The sequence below is a fragment of the Heloderma suspectum genome, chromosome 3, assembly GCF_057233095.1.
Source record: "Heloderma suspectum isolate Gila_16-S chromosome 3, 16-S_ref, whole genome shotgun sequence".
NCBI classification, from domain to species: Eukaryota; Metazoa; Chordata; class Lepidosauria; order Squamata; family Helodermatidae; genus Heloderma; species Heloderma suspectum.
This window is the reverse complement of record NC_139460.1, coordinates 200,665,813-200,681,974: the sequence shown is the minus strand read 5'-3', so window position 1 is coordinate 200,681,974 and position 16,162 is coordinate 200,665,813. Positions and strand designations below refer to the sequence as shown.

The following is a 16,162-nucleotide window of genomic DNA, read 5'->3' as shown; positions in this document are numbered from 1 at the left end:
GGAAAAAGGTGGTCTCCGGAGCACTACGGAGTGCCCAAAAGGGCTCTGTAACAATTATTGCAAACAAGCAAAATTTGACCTTTTTGGTGCTCCGTAGTGCTCAGGACACCATTCTTTGTCATTATTCTTTAAACTTTGTTTTCAGATCACTCAGCAGACTGCAGCCCATAGGGGGTATCCGGGGGGTGAAAATAGCCTCTGGACCTCCCGAAGTTGCCCACCTCTGCTTTAAGGCCTTCTTATAGTTCTTTATCTTTAAACAAGATTTGAACTGGACAGCCCTTTGAGCAGATAAGACCTTCAAAGAACTGTTCTCTCCAAAGTAGGACACATGGCCACCCTACATGGCAGATGCAAAAGAAATGCGGAGGTTTTGAATTCTAGCAGTTCTAGCAATCTGTGGTGGCTGTAGTTGTAACAAGAGCCACAGAATGCAACTTCAAATACACTCTGGAAGATGCAGTGGGGAGGTACTGCTGAGTAAACATTACATTGGTAGGCTGCAATCCTATACACACTTACCTGGGAGTAAATCCCATTGAACTCAGGGAGGCTTACTTCTAAATAGACATTGTACTGTAAGCGTCTCAGTGAACTATTGGCACTCAGCAATGGTCCCACTTCCTTTATTGCTCTAATTCCTGTTCCTCTGTCTCTATATACTTGTTGCTCATAAAACACATTTATTCCTTTTTTTTTAATGAGTTTTATCAGCCATAGCAAAAACTGGACAAACATATCAAGCCTAGGAAGTAAAGTGTTCCTTAAAAACAACATATGCAAACACTGGTGTGCAATTGTGTCACTACCACACCCATTTGGGTACACAAGTGTTCAGAAGGATATGATACCAGGCTGACACTTTGAACATTGCAGTTTTCATAATGCCCTCTTTCTGATTATAGATCTATTGTCATTTGATTAAGGGGCTTTAGAACCACCGTTTCATAACAATGGTATTGGCTTAATTTTAATGGATTGAAAAAACAAACAACCGTCAGCCTTAAAATGCTATAACCTACTTTGAGCTGCTGGAGAGGTGAGGTGAATGAATGAATGAATGAATGAAGTAAACATTTATGGACTCTTGGAAATTACAGAAAGGTGCTCTGAACATATTCCAAGCACTCATTCACAGCAAGCATCATCTGCCTGCATCTTCATTAAAGGCTTTGAAAATGCTTCCCTAACAGATAAAACTCAGATGTCAGGGAGAAAGCTTCAGCCTAGACCTCTCCCTGGCTTGATAGTGGAACTTTCCATTATGAATAAGCATTATTACCACTTGATCCTCCTGATTGTATAGGTTGTCCCTGAGACGAACAGGCCATAGGAAAGGGTGTGTGACTTAGCTGCACATTATCCTTCCTTTAGTCCAAAGCAGAGAATTAGTGGGTATCATCATCATCATTATTGGGTGTCACTGTGGGGGGAAGGAAGTGTGTGGAGGTGAGACCTATATATTGCCTAATTTCCTCACTAAAATTTCTAAGGGAGCAATCCTGTGGCCACTAATCAGTGGCTTGATGGCCATAGGATATGTGGTTTTCTGGGAACTGACCTTGGAGCCTGCGCTCTGAAGTTGGTTCCTTGGAGAAGCCACCTTCTAGGGATGTATGAAAGGGACTTACCTTGTCCCGCAGCTTTTTTCGCGGTGGGGGGGAGGCGATTCACTTCTCCCCCCGAAGTTCAGGCGAGGGGGGGGAGGTGTCCCGCCTTGCCTGGCCGAAATTCAGGCCAGGGAGAAGCACCCCGTCCCCCCGGCCGCGAAACAAAAAGTGAAAAAAAAAACCCCAAACCCCGTGATAGGCTATGTAATGATTAACGTAGCCTATCACGGCTAGATTTCCAAAGTCAGCTGTGATAGGCTACGTTAATCGTCACATAGCCTATCATGGGTGACTTTGGGAAAAAAAAAGAAAAAGCGCGTACGCAAATGGCGGCGGCCCATGGGTGCCGCCATTTGCGTTCCTTATTTGGGCCCGTGTAGTCTACGTAAAGATTTACGTAGACTAGGGCGAAAATAAGGGCAACGCAAATATCGTTGCCCTTATTTTCGCCGTAGTCTATGTAAATATTTACATAGACTAGACGTGCCAAAATAAGCAACGCAAATGGCGGCACCCATGGGCCGCTGCCATTTGCGTATGCGCTTTCCCCCCCCCAAAGTCACCCGTGATAGGCTACATGACGATTAACGTAGCCTATCACGGCTGACTTTGGAAATCTAGCCATGATAGGCTACGTTAATCGTTACGTAGCCTATCACTTTTTTTTTTTTTAACTTTATTTTGTAATGGTGGTGGCGGCAGCCGGTCGGAAGACCGGCCGCTGCCCCTGCCCCCGCCGAACCGCAGCTGGGACCCGCCGCCGAGAGGGACATTCGCAGGAGGTAAGTCCCATCCCGGGGGGGGTGGCGGGGGGGGTGGCGGAGAATTTCAAAGCCAATTTCGGGGGGCCGAATGCGTTGGCATTCGGCTTCACCGAGATTCGTGGAGAAATTCTCAGAAATTCTCCGCCATCCCTACCTTCCCCCCGTTCCATGCTGCCTCACAGCCCTGCACTCCGTGCTTGGAAGAGGAGTGCAGAGCAACCAAAACAGGGCGTTCCGGGGCAGGGAAGGACGAAATGCTGGTATGACACATCCTATGTGTCATCCAGCAGCCTTCTCCCCCACTCCGCCCTCCCGTGGCTAGACAGGTGAAATTGGATGTCTAGCTACAAATGCAGGGCAAGAGAAGTGCAGAGGGAATGATCCCCTCCGTGCTTCTCCTGCCCTGCACTGGATAGGAAGTTGCCACTGCGTTCAGAGGTGGCCGCCTAGCCCCATAGGATTGCATCCTAAGAGTGCAATCCTGTGCATGTTTAGACAGAAAAAAAAGTCCTAAATCTCCCAGCTTTCCCCAGCCAGCTATGGGACTTTTTCTGTCTAAACGACAGAAGACAAGACTAAAAGACAGGACTTTTTCTGTCTAAACATGCCTAGGATTGTGCCCTAAACTGCTTGTAAAGTTTAAAATTGTAAGTTGCCTTGGGGGCCCTTTTTGGTCCAAAAGGTGACTCAGAAATAATGCAAGAAAGAAAGAAAAGAAAGAAAGGGCCCTTGTTGAGGATGACTGGACCACCAATAGGGACACCACTAGGATATCCTACTTTGCAGATGACCATCTTCTATTTTGCAAAGCTGACAGAGGGCAAACCTCTATTTGAATGCTTCCTCTATTTGAAGAGGTGTCCCATGCAAGTGCAGTATACAGATCAAGAACCTCGAGGAGGAAGAGCGTTCTGGGCCTTGAAGTTGCCCATCAACAGGTAGCGCCTGGAGAGCAGACTGGCACACACAGTCAATCTTCTCCAACATATGGTATTCCTATAGAAATTATCATTATTATGTCTAAATTTGCACCTATACATATACATTTGCACACGCAAATGTTCTGCAAATTGGTTTCCTCTTTTTTGGTGGCACATAAGTGGCCATCCTAGACACCACTAGGCTTGGTGGAAAAAGTTTTTTCCCCTCTGCAACGTTGTTCCTAAGTGTGGTGTTTTTCTTTTCCTCATAAGAATGAGTGGCAGCTATTCATGTATATGGGAAAATTTGCCCTGTAGAACTGAATGGGGGCTATTGAGAAATCATCCAGCTTCTGCCTCCTAAAGCAGAGGTGAGGAAACCTCTGTCCCTCCTGATGTTGTTGGATTACAACTCCCATCACTCCAGAGAATTAGCCATGCTGGCTGGGGCTGATGTGAATTAGAGCCCAACATCTGGAGGACTCCATTTCCTCCCAACCCTATCCTAAAGCCTAAGTTCCATACTCTGCCTGGTCATCAGAGTATGATGGGATGGAACATAGGAAGTGGTGTTCACATGTACGTACATGCATGCGCGCGCGATTCTGAGTCAGTCTGTTGCAACCGGAGATATCAAAATGTCTAAATGCTCGTGTGATCTGCTTGCTTGTACTGGCACAGGGTGACCTGGTTTCTCTATTTACACTTCAGTGAGGTGGACAGATGGCATTATGCTTATGAGAGGATTATCACCCAGCAAATCCAGGCTCTTATCCACTTCCAGCCAGAAGATGACTCAAATGGAAATTGTGAATGCTAAATCTTCAACACCTGAATATATTGACAGGAAATGTTATCACACATGCATGTGAAAGGCACAACGTTCACAGTATGACTCAGTAATAACAGAGGTTTTAGCTTTACTCCCAGGTGGTAAGTCACAAGTGCCATGCTGAATTCCAGACTGGATATACCCATTTGAAGACCAGATTTTTGAAAAACCTGACTGTCTATTAAAGACTTTTCAAAAATCTGCCAGTGTATTAAAAACCCATGAGAAACTGCATAAGCCTTGTCACACAGACCTCTGTGGTTCGATTGCAAAATCATTTCATGCATGCGTCCTCCACTTCCCTCTAAAGGCAGTATACAGCACCTATTTCCTTGCAAGGAGAGAGCTGTAGGAATGTGTGGGCCCTTTCTAATGCATTGTCGTCTCAGAAGTAAACCTCTCTGACTTCAGTGGTACTTACTCCCAAGTATGGGGCATCAGATTGCAGCCTTAGGGCATTTTTTTATCATCCCTGTTAAGTCAGAAAGATACATTTTGAGCAAGAGCAGGTGTGTGTGTGTGTGCGCGCGTGTGCGTGTGTGTGCAGGTAACAAGCACCCAGACAGATGATGCCAAGTCATTGAGGGTGCAATCCTATGCATGTTTAGACAGAAAAAAGTCCTACAACTCCCAACATTCTCCAGCCAGCCAGAAAAAAAGTCCTGTAACAGCCAGCATTCCCCAGCCAGCCAGAGGAGGGCCTTAAATGATGAGCATAGTAAACAGGTAGGTCCATGTCAGGAGAGGTTTTCCATCAGGTATTGCAGTCCCGAGCCCTGTAAGGCTTTATAGGTCAAAACCAGCACCATAAATCAGGCTCGGAAACATACAGGCAGCCAGTACAAGCAGGCCAGAATTGGTGTTCAGACATTCTTGTCCCTGTTATCAATCTGGCTGCCACATTTTGCACGAGCTGCAGCTTCTGAACTGTCTTCAAAGGCAGCCCCACATAGAGTGCATTGCAGTAATCTAACTGGAGGTTATCAGAGCATGGACAACAGAAGCTAGGTTTTCCCAATCCAGATAGGGGCATGGCTGGGCCACCAACTGAAGTTGGTAGAAGGCACTTGGTGCCCTTGAGTGACAAAGATAGCTCCAGGAGAACCCCCAAGCTACAAATCTGCTCCTTCAAGGGGGGTGCAATCCCATCCAGATCAGGTTGAGCACCCTCCATCCAGTCAGAAGAACCACCCACTAACAGCATCTTGGTCTTGTCTGGATTGAGTTTCAGTTTAAGGAGAATTAGAGCTGTGTGTTCTCAGCATACTGATGACAACACACTCCAAAACGTAGGATGACTACACTCAATGGTTTCATATAGATGTTAAATAGCATGGGGGATAAAATCAACACATTTGGAACTCCATACTGGAGAATTCAGGGGGCTGAGCAATATTCCCCAAGCACCACCTTCTGGAGCCATCCATCCAAGTAGGAATGGAACCACTGCAATGCAGTGCCTCCCACTCCCAACTCAGACAATCATCCCAAAAGGATACCATGGTCAATGGTATCGAAAGCGGATGAGAGATCAAGGGGAATCAACAAGGTCATACTCCCCCTGACTCTCCTGACATAGGTCATCATACAGGGTGGCCAAGGCTCTTTCTGTGGCAGAACCTGGCCTGAACCCTGACTGAAATAGATCCAGATAATTGATGTATCCCAGAGTGTCTGGAACTAGTTGACAACCACCCACTCAAGAACACAGGGAAGGAACATTTGCCACCAGCCCAAAATTATTAAGATTTTCCAGGTCCAGGGAGGGTTTCTTCAGAAGTGGTCTCACCATCTCATCTTTCAGGCAGCCCAGGGCCACTCCCTCTCACAAGGAGGCGTTATTCACCTCCCTGGCCCAGCCGGCTGTTCCTTCCCTGCTGGTTTTTATAACCCAAGGGGGACAAGGATCCAGTATGAGAGTGGTTGGATGAACCTGTCCAAGCATCTTGTCAGTGTCCTTGAGCTGTACTAAAAGAAACTCATCCGAGAAAACTGGACAAGGCTTTGCTCTGGATACCTCACCTGATGCACCTGCTGTAACACAGTAAAAGCCCTGTCTGTGAGAGATTGTAAAGACCCAATGGAAATATCAACCATCTCCAATTTCTTAAGTCCCAGTGATATGAATGGGGCTTATTCTGTCTCTAGATTGCACCCACTCACATCAATCCAACTAGGGCTAATTGGATGAGACAGGCAGATAGTTTATCATTTGGTTATACCCGCAGCCACTTGGTAACTGGCAAAGCTATGATACAAGTAGGGGAAGACATTCTACCACAGGGGTACACAACCAGGGGTACAAAACCAATATTATTTCCTTATTTTACCCCACAAAAAAAGCGTATGTCCTGAGTGATATCATTTTTGAAATTGGATGCTTTGGAGCCATGTTGCGGCAGACTTTTGAAGTTTCTTTAATCTGCCACTGAAGAAGAATATCCAGGCGAAACGCTTTTGTCATATAAGAACATTGAACTCTACAGATTGCTTTTGCAATTTGACACTGTAACACTTGTAATAGGATAGAGAGATGTTTTGTCTGACCTTATAACTCTTGTATATTTTTTTAGTTGGTTCAAAAATTCACTTTTATCTGCACCTTTTGCTGTATAATTTTAGTGGCATTTTAAATTTCTTATAAATATTTTATAGTGTTTTATGGATTGCATTACAACTTTTTACTTGCACCTTTTGTTATGCAAGTTTAAGCCACATTTTGTCATATTTTATAAATTTACTTATTAGATTATTGTCACTTGTGTGTAAGGTTTGCAGTTTGCCCTGAACTTTCATTCTCCCTCGCATTCCATTTAAAACACGTCATGACTGGAACCCTCTGAACTCTTAATCATATATGTATTGGCATTTTTTATCTAGAACACATTTTTATTAGTTTGACCAGTAAAATATTGGCATCTCCTGCAAACATGTTTGGGATTAGACCCTTAAGAAGAGCTCCTCTGGACTGATGGAAAGTCAAACCATCTTTGCCAATTGCATGATGTGAGAGCACATAATTGTACCAAGCCAAGAAGCAGTTATCTGGAATTCTTCCAGGATTTTGCGCCCCCTCCCCCACACACTATCTTCTTGGGCAAGACTTGGTACCTCAAAACATCCAAGGTGAGAAAGTGTTTCCACTTTCAGTAGGCTAGCCCTCTTTAAATTTAGTGAGGCTGCAGGACCGTGGGACTCCTGCCCTCTACCCTTCCATCCCCAACTTGCTATGTTGTGCAGCACATGGGGTAGCAGAGCTCCACAGGGGAGGATATGCGTTCCACGGATGTCTGTGGAAAGCTAATGCCAACAAGCAACCAGTTGAAATGGAGATTTTGCAACCCTTGTTAGAAAGCCAAATGACAATATAGATCAGGAATATATCATGAATGAACACGGATTACGGAATGAAGATTGTCTGGGGGCAGGAGGAGACACTCCAAACCACATGCACTTGGGAAATAGATTTGTCTGAGCCTTGGAATCTTTTTCTTTAGTATTGAGGCAGTGGTCCAGTAAGGAATTCATAACGTGGAGGCTTGTTTCCTTTTCTGTTACAAGGCCTACAGCAGTTCCTGTTTAAATGTTTGGTCATGTCTGTGAATGGGAAAAAGAGAGAGAACCTTTAATTGAAAGAATTTAGCATACATACAATTTTACCAACTGGTACCTCTCAAGGATGCTCTTAGAGCAGAGGTAGGAAACTTTTGGGGGCCTGCAGCCACAACTGACATGGTGAAAAAGTGTCTGCAGGTATCACTGCAAATTGCCTGCCAGGGTGCACCTTCCTCAGCTCCTAGGATCTGGAAAGAAGGTCTGGGCCTGGCAAACCCAATTATCATGTTTCCTATGTTGTGTCGATTCAAAATTTTATTTTCAAAGCCTGATTCCACCCCCACCCCCACTCTTACTGGTGTTCCATTCTTCTTGTCAATTTTGGCTATTAACATATAATAGGGCTGTGCACTGCTTTGGCCCGAGGCCTGAACCCCGAGTCAAAGCAGGCTGCTCTGGGCCATTTCGGGCCCCTTCCGAGGTGAAGCAGAGGGGGCATGAAGTGACCTGGAGCAGGTCAAGGGCTCTCTGAAGTGCCTGGTGCGCTTCAGAGCTTCGGCACCCCAGCCCAGCCATGCTGGTGCCTCCAGCTCCTTACCTATGGTGACTCACAGGAGTCACTGCCACCACCGCCACTGCCGTCTCCGTTGCCACCATCGCTATTTCCATCTCGCCTCCATCACTGCTGATCACCACCTTTGCTATTGCTACTCGCCGCCGCCAGCTCCTGAGCCCTGGACACGTGGCGGCTCTTTGTGGCAGGAGTCGCCATTTTTAAAATGGCAACTCCCTGCAACAAGAGCTAGCGCACTCCAGGGCTCAGGAGCTGGCGGCGGCAATGGCCGAGGCTATAGTGGTGGCGGCAGCAGAGGATGCGGCGGCCCAGGTAAGGAGCTGGGGGATTGTGCAGGAGTGCCAGAGGGGGGCTAAGGTGAGATTCGGGTGGCCGAATCCTGCTTCAGGTTTGGGAACGAGTTGGGGATGAGTCGCCCCCCCCCCCAAATCAACCTGAGCCAAATCAGGCCCACCTCTGAAGCCATGAGGCGGCTTCTGAGTTGGATAGGGGAGCCCCTGCACAACCCTAAGATATAACCCTCTGGTTCTGAAAATACACATTCCTGCATATTCCCTCTTGCGTACAGCCCTCTCATCTAGTATTCGCAGTGAATTCACTGAAAGCAAAGTTGTGAGGTTTCTGCTTGGCCAAAATATCCAAGGAATTTTGAGGAAAGTAACAAGCTTAGCTACAGCAGGTGAAATTTCTAAGGCTTCTGGCAGTGGTGTCATTTCCACACAGTTTGGGAGGTGCCAACTGTAACATGGTTGAGGCGCCTGCTAAAACTCCATCTCTTCACCCAGGCCTTCCCTGAGTGAATGTGCTGCCCAGTTTATTAATGACGGTGTTGTATTGATTTTAATGCTTTTATTAATGTTATATATCAATGTTTTAGCAATTTATTACATATTTTAATTGCATTTTTAATGGACATCATAATGTATTTTAACGTATTTAACTTTCATGTAAACCGCTTAGAAATAGTTTGAAATGTCTGGTCAGCAGTATATAAATCTATTCAATAAATAAATAACAAATTGACTCTGGGATCCACAGAAATATCAGCACAGGTTGCAGTTAGGTTCCACTGCTAGAGGGATTTATTCCTAAGTAATTATCTGTACAGTTGCAGGCAGATGGCATTTTCAAACATCAATTTTGAGGGACAATATTTCCTAGGGATGGCAGAGAATTCCACCATGGATCTCGGTGAGGCCGAATGCCAGTGCATTCGGCCCCCCGAACTCTGTGGCGGAAGAGCCTGCCCCCCCGCCCCCCCGCGGATCCCCCCTGGGATGAGTCTTACCTGGGGCGGATCTTCTGGGCAGCGGCGGCTGGTCTTCCGACCGGCTGCCGCCGCCATTTGCAGTCTTGTAAAAACAAAACAAAACAAAACAAAAAAACTGACGTGATAGGCTACGTAAAGATTTACGTAGCCTATCATGGCTGGGTTAAAAAAACAACGCTATTTGCGTTCCCCTTTATTTTCGCCGTCATAGTCTACGTAAATATTCAAGTAGATTAAGAAAGCCAAAAATAAGGAACGCAAATGGCGGCGGCTGTAGGTGCTGCCATTTGTGTACATGGTTGCCCCCCCCCCGGGCCCTCTGCGGCCGGAAATCCGGCTGTGGATGGCTCTGACCTGGCTGGGCCTGGCTGGCTGCTCCGCGGAGCTGCCGCAGAGAACAGCCGGCCGTGGAGGATTCCGGGGGGGGGGAGGAACGGATCGCCTCCCCCCCGTCGAGGATTCCAGGGGGAGGAACGGAACGCCTCCCCCCCATCAACATAATCCGCGGAAAGGTAAGTGACTTTCGTACATCCCTAATATTTCCTGGGACAGGAAGTTCCTCAAAAATGATGTCGTGTGATCACAGAGATTTACAGCTACCATCACGGTTTTGGCATATTATCTGTGCCATTCGTCCTGATGCTACTAGGACATATGGCAGGGGTGCAGAACCTTTTAAAGGCGCGTGCGTGCGTGTGTGTGTGTGGAATCCAGCCACCAGGCCCAGGTGATGATATCAGTCGGCATGGCCACGCCAACTGATGTCATCACCCCACTTTTGCTCCCCCCACCTCTCCATGCTGCGAGAGGCATGGAGACGTGGACTTGGCCGGTGCCAGGTGGAGCAACCACCCTTTCCACCACTGGCTGAGGCCCTGGCTTTGCACAGCGCGTGGCACCTCATGGACTTTGTGGGCCACTAGGGTGGCCACTTGTGAATCTCCAAAAGAGAGGACATGCATCACCAAGAAGGAGAACAAAAGGGGAAACAAATTTGCATAAAATGTGCCTATTCTTATTTAGATGTATAGATACAAATGTAGAAATAATTGTTATAATGTAAACATTTTTATTTATGTATTAAATTTATTAATAAATTATTTTATTAATAAATTTAATAAATAAAAAAAACAATGTAAACAGAAACACAGTACATCTCACCCTAGAGGGGAAGACTGTGACCTGGTGACCTGTGTGCCTGCCTGCTCAGTCTGCTGTCTAGGTGCTGTGGATGGGCAACTTCAAGGCCTCCGGACTCTCCCTTCTTATGGTTCTTTACCTTTAAATTGGATTTGGACTGTACAGCCCTTTGAACAGAGGTCACCTTCATAACGGAGGACAGTCCTCTGGCAGCCCTTCAAATGCAGGACTACCCTCTGTAAAAGAGGACACAGGGCCAGCCAGCACTGCACAAAGTGACTCGGCCTGCATCAGGAGCAGCAGCTGCTCTTCCCAGCATGGGCCAGGTCCCTGGCTTGGCGCTGCACAGCCATGGCCGCTGGGCCCCTCGCAAAGCTACACCACCGGTGCCAGGGACGGCAACTGCTCCTCCCGCCACAGCAGAGCCCCTGCCACCCATGCGGGAGATAACAGCAGGGATGCCCGGGAGGGATTCCTCCAAGCCCCAGCCCTGGAGGAACCCAAGCAGGCTCCACGGGCTGCACCATGGAGCTCACCAGGCCAGGTTAGGCCTGCAGGCTGGGGGTTGTGCACCTGTGCTGTATGGACTGGCAAGCAACAGAGAAGCATAGGGACATGTGGGTTGTGCACGACCATTTATCCAGTTCAAGGCACGAATCACCCACAAAAACACTCCTTCGAAAAGCGCCCATTGTTTCAGTTCTGGTTCCTGTCAATAGGCATGTGACATGATTCGCTTTCAGACAGCCTTCCCCAACCCAGTGGTGTGCCCTCCAGGTCTTTTGGACTCCAATTCCTATCAGCTCTAGCCAGTATGACCAATGGTCAGGGATGCTGGGAGTTGTAGTTTGAAACATCTTGGGGTCACCCGGTTGGGGAAATCTGGGTCAGAGTGGCGGATTAGGACTGGGGAGGCCTGAGTTCAAATCCCCCCTTGGCTATAAAGCTGGCTGCCACGCATCTGCAGTGATAACAATTCATTCATCATAATCAGAATAGTAGGCAACCATACTTCTCTTCACCATAGATAAGCTTGACGTCTTCATTTTGCAGCAGCAAATTCGTCTAGATTTTTTACCTAGGGAATAGTAAACAAAAGGCTGCCAATAAACACAGAAAGAAAACTTAAAAACAACAGCAACATCGAGCCAACTATGAAAAAGATGCACAGGTGCAAAGGAGGTTCGCCCCAAAGAACCAAGGGACAGAGGGATAAAACCACCATGGATAAGAATAATGAAACTGTATAATGTACACAGGGGGTTAATCAATGATGTCAAAGTAATAGCATAACATCACTCACTCTAATAGCAAACTGAAGTAGTGAGTGCCAACAGGGTTGGACCACTTGGGGTAACACTGCAGTTTGTAGAAGTATAATAAACCTGAAAAATTAAATAATAATCTAAGGTGGCAAACTCTCAAACGGCCAAATGAGGATAAGCTTGCTCAGTAGCCATGGAATTTTGGGTTTCTGTTGAAATAGGCACCTGGGTTGGGGGTGGAATGGAGTCTCCTGCAAGACAGCATGGCTGGCTGGCTGGCTGGCTGTAACCCTGAGCAGGATGTGAGGTTAGATTATAATGTTTTGTTGCATGCCCTGTTTGTGGAATTCAGATAGCCAACAAATAGAAGTTGATGAGGTAGAGTTCAAGTTCTAGGCAAGGGTTCACATTCTGAAGGCTGCTAAAAGGAAGTCCACCAAGTTTTGATTTATGACCTGTGTTTTTCTAACACATTCATTGATGGAATTCACCACTGGCAGCTTGAGCAGGGATTCTATCTTGGGGGGGGGGGGGTCCTTTGCCTCATATTTTAGAGTGCAAGTATTCTTCTCATATCTCTAGTTATTATGAGGTATACAACAGTGTCCATGATAAATGCTCTTAAAATACACGGCTTTTTGCCATTTCATTTCACTCATTGGTACATTCATTTGCTGTTTTTCCACAAGATTGTGCCCCGAGTGGCTTGCAATATATCAAATGAACAACACACGTCCAGGTTTTGGAGGGCCCTCAAGCAAGCTGCCCCTCCCGCAGTGTGTCTACCTTCTCATCACCACTGTCACTAGCTGCTATCGTTCCTCATCCTTTTTCTCATCATTGCTTGCTTGACAGGCAGAGAGACAGCGAGCAAACAGAGGGTGGCATCTACTGCTCCTCCTTCTCACCACCATTGTTGTCAGGGCTAGAATGAGAGTCAAGTGAACAATGGTGAAGAGGAAGAGCAACTCCAGGGGACACTTTTCAGTGGGCCCCTGATGAGGTGTGGGCCCTTGGCAAGTGCCCAACCATGCCTACCCTTGACGCCAGCCCTGCCCATAAATATAATGATTCAAAATATAGTATAAAAATTACAAATATTAATAACAGTATCAATAAATCTCAATACAACTAAAGCAGCCATATAAAAACACACATAAACTGATCAAAGTCTTCATGGCAACAACAAAAAGGCTTTTTAAAATCTTGAGTATCTCAAAAGAGCAGGCTTTAAAACCCTGTTATGAATCTAGCCCCCTTCCCTGCCGAAACCTAAAATGGCATCCCCATGCATGCGAGAGACGTTGCTGGGGTGACATTCCACCTTTGGGAGCTTCCCAGGGGCAGTTGGCTGTCCGCTGTTGGAAACAGAATGCTGGGTCAGGCCGGCCTTTGATCCAATCCAGGAAGGCAGCCTTTAATGAAAATTAAGCTTTGGCAAGTATGCCTTGTGGAGCTGATCGCTTACCTGAACTTTCAGCTGAAAAGACCCCAAGGCAGAGAATCAAGATGAACAGCAAGCCAAAGAGTTTCAAAAACCTCATGGTTCCGGCTGGCCACGGACTGCGTCTCAGAGAACCTTGAGCAGCACAATACAACACTGATTTATTTTATATGGCCTGCCAAAAACACATGACTGTTGCGGATTCGACCTTTGTGCTGGTTTGTGGGAGTGCCCCAATTGTTTCCACAACTGTTATCACAAAGCAATAAATGACACATTGCTGCCAAGAGTTTTTGCACTAAAATATACTGTTTGATCATATCAAGCCCATGAGAGGGAAGGAAGAAGTGAAAACAGGGTTCCTGGTTGCTCAGGCCTGGAATCTTTTATATGGTTCAGGGTCTATGACCAGACCTATTGTCCTACTGGTGCAAAGAGGCTTTCTTGGCTGATGTTGACTAGCCTCCTTTTGTATTTGCCTCCTTTTGTACTTGCCTCCTTCTGGCAAGAGGTGTGTGTGTGTGCATCTGTGTGCGTGTATGCGCGCACACACATGCAGATTGAATGCCTGAGATAGGCTTGCCACTTGTTCCATATTTCAAGGAACAGTTCCTATTTGGTATTAAAATGCAGTGTCTTCAAGTTAATATATTACAAGGACAGTGTATTCTTCTAATCAAGCAGTGTTCCCCAACATGGCACCCGAGAGATGTTTTGGACTACAACACATCCCTGATCATTGGCCATGTTGGCTGGGGGTGCAGTCCAAAACACCTGGAGAGTGCCGGGTTGAGGAAGGTTGCAATAAACTACTGCATACACAGGTAACACAATCATTTTCTTTTGGTCTCGCAAAGTGCTTCTTATGTGGGGGCTCTTTCAGTGGCAACCCTAGACTGCAGTCACTAGTTTAAGCATCTTTGCAGGCTCTAGTCCTGACAAATGGATAAAAACGTCAATGTAAGTGGATGACAAGTTAAAATTTGTAGGTGTTTAACTCCAGTCAGTTTCCTTTTGACCAAGGCCAGAGATCCTCACTTGGAGATTCCTTATGTGCTACTGCTGCCTGCAAACAATCAAGTAAAGGAGCAGAGACCAGTGATAAACACTCTGACCAAAAGATACGCAATTTCAGATCAACCTAACACAATCCAAATTCCAGTTGTACCTCATAAAGCAAGAACTTTAAAAGTGCATAATTCAGACAGGTAAGTCCAGTCGCAGGACAACCAGGGTATCCATTCCAAGCCAAAAGCCACACAAAGGAAATCATTCAAAGAAGTAAACCGATTATCTCATTTATTGAATACACCCGCACCCTATTCTCTCTTCACATTCACTTTCACTTTCTCTCTCTCTCTCTCTCTCTCTCTCTCTCTCTCACACACACACACACACACACACACACACCCCATTTTGTAGTGATTGACATTCTCAGCCAGGAGGAGCTCCAAAGCCTGATTCTCAGAACCAAAGAAGTAGATCTGGAAAGCAATTCTTCTTGAGGTGCCCCTGCCAAATGAGGCAAGGCAGTTGGCCACAAGAGAGAGGGCCTTTTCAGTGGTGGTGCCCTATCTATGGAATGCCCTGTCCCCCGAGACGCTTGCTTAGTACCTGCATTAGGATATTTTTGGTGGCAGATGAAGACCTTTATATTCTCCCTGTCATTTTAAGAATTGTTTTATTGCTTTTAGATCTTTGCACTGTATTACGTTTGCACTCTATGTGGTTTTACTTTGGTTTTATTGTATGCAGCACTATTTTCACCCCTTGCTGCTGGTTTTATTATGTGCTATTTTATTATCATTGTTTTGTTATTTTGTGTATTTAATCTACATATAACATTTATTTTATTGTATTTATTTCATTTCTACACTGCTGCCCAGTAGCCGAAGCTCTCTGGGTGGTTCACAAAAATTAAAACCAAAGAGCACACAATAAAACAATACAAAATATATAAAACATTAAAACCACAGTAAACAATACAACCAGAATAAAACCAGAATAAATCCTAGCAGCAGTGCAGGAATTTAAAATACAGATTTAAAACAGCAAAGCTAAAAGTCTAAAGAGCTAAAATGCTAAAATGCCTGGGAAAATAAAAAGGTCTTCACCTGGCGCTGGAAAGAATACAGTGTAGGTGCCAGGCGAACCTCACCAGGGAGCTCATTCCACAGCCGGGGTGCCACAGCAGAAAAAGCCCTCCTCCTAGTAGCCACCCGCCTCACTTCCTTTGGCAGGGGCTCACGGAGAAGGGCCTCTGAAGATGATCTTAAGGTCCGGGCAGACACATATGGGAGGAGGCGATCCTTCAGATCTTGTAAAACTCTTGCTGTGTATTGGCCCCAGGAGTGTAGTCAAGTCATTTGTAGTATTAGAGGGGCCTAGAGATCCATAATGCTTGCTTAAGTTTATTATTGGTGCGATTCCCTTGCTAGTAAGCCTCTGAGCATGTGAAGATGATTCAAAGGGCCGATAACAGCCTTCTCATAACATTTCTTGCTAATGAGAATGTCTTATCACTGATGTGCCTGAGAAGCAGAGTTTGTTTACCTTAAAGCTGCAGGTAGCCGTGCTTGAGAACCAAGTGCTGTTAGTTTATGCTGAGAATGAACGCTAGGGGCGCGTGCTGCTGGAACGCTGCTTATTGCTGACCTGTAGAGTATAAGACCCATTGTACCCAGTGGTTCGGGGTTCCGAGAAGCTGTCTGGTCCAGCCATTGGGTACGCCTGTGTGCTGTAAGTTACCCAATAAAGTACTCCTTGTAAGTAAACCTTTGAGCCTGAT

The 16,162-nt window shown here is 46.1% G+C and overlaps 1 long non-coding RNA gene across 1 annotated transcript; it reads right to left on the bottom strand.

Annotated features, from left to right (window-relative positions):
- Positions 1–6,310: 6,310 nt before the first annotated feature.
- LOC146350612 (uncharacterized) lies at positions 6,311–13,516 on the bottom strand. Its single transcript, XR_014789330.1, has 3 exons — positions 13,399–13,516; positions 11,678–11,743; positions 6,311–7,723 (listed from the first exon to the last, which is right to left on the bottom strand). It is a non-coding gene; the product is annotated as an uncharacterized LOC146350612 (long non-coding RNA).
- Between the last annotated feature and the right edge of the window lie 2,646 nt (positions 13,517–16,162).